This window comes from Penaeus monodon, chromosome 33 (genome assembly GCF_015228065.2).
Source record: "Penaeus monodon isolate SGIC_2016 chromosome 33, NSTDA_Pmon_1, whole genome shotgun sequence".
Classification (NCBI taxonomy): Eukaryota; Metazoa; Arthropoda; class Malacostraca; order Decapoda; family Penaeidae; genus Penaeus; species Penaeus monodon.
In genome coordinates, this window is record NC_051418.1 from 12,438,302 (window position 1) to 12,438,822 (window position 521).

The window sequence follows — 521 nt, forward strand, 5'->3', positions numbered from 1 at the left end:
CTCTCAACCAGAGAATTAGAGAGTGAATAAGATTACAATAAAAAGAACATATATTTATATACAAAACACGTATCCCCGATTAAAAAAAAAAAAATGAACGTGTCCGTCCGTATGAGCATGCAGGCGTGCATTTATCTAGAGAAACCTCCTTGACAATGTCAGTGACCGCGGACACGCCCACCCGCCCCCGGCACTCGGTGAGCAGCGTGCCCTCCCTCGCCGGCCCTCCGCCCGCACTCCACGGCGTCAAAAGGTGGACGCAAATTTGAAGGAAAACTCATGGGTGTCGAAAAAAAAGGACAAGAATTCTAATAATTGAAATATCAATTTAACCTCAACTACTACTAGAATATTGCTACCTATATCAGCACAAATAATAGTCATGATACTAGGAACAGTATCAACAAATTTTATCATATTGGAAACTGATGACAACGAGAAAGACAAGAATAATGCTATAAATAAGAATACCAATAATCAAATGATATATATCATAAGCAAGCATGCATTGTTTGTGCAAC

The 521-nt window shown here is 39.7% G+C and overlaps 1 protein-coding gene across 1 annotated transcript in view; it reads right to left on the reverse strand.

Annotated features, from left to right (window-relative positions):
* LOC119594049 (elongation of very long chain fatty acids protein-like) overlaps positions 1 to 521 on the reverse strand; it is a gene marked incomplete in the record, with an annotated part of 45,869 nt that overhangs the window by 16,698 nt on the left and 28,650 nt on the right.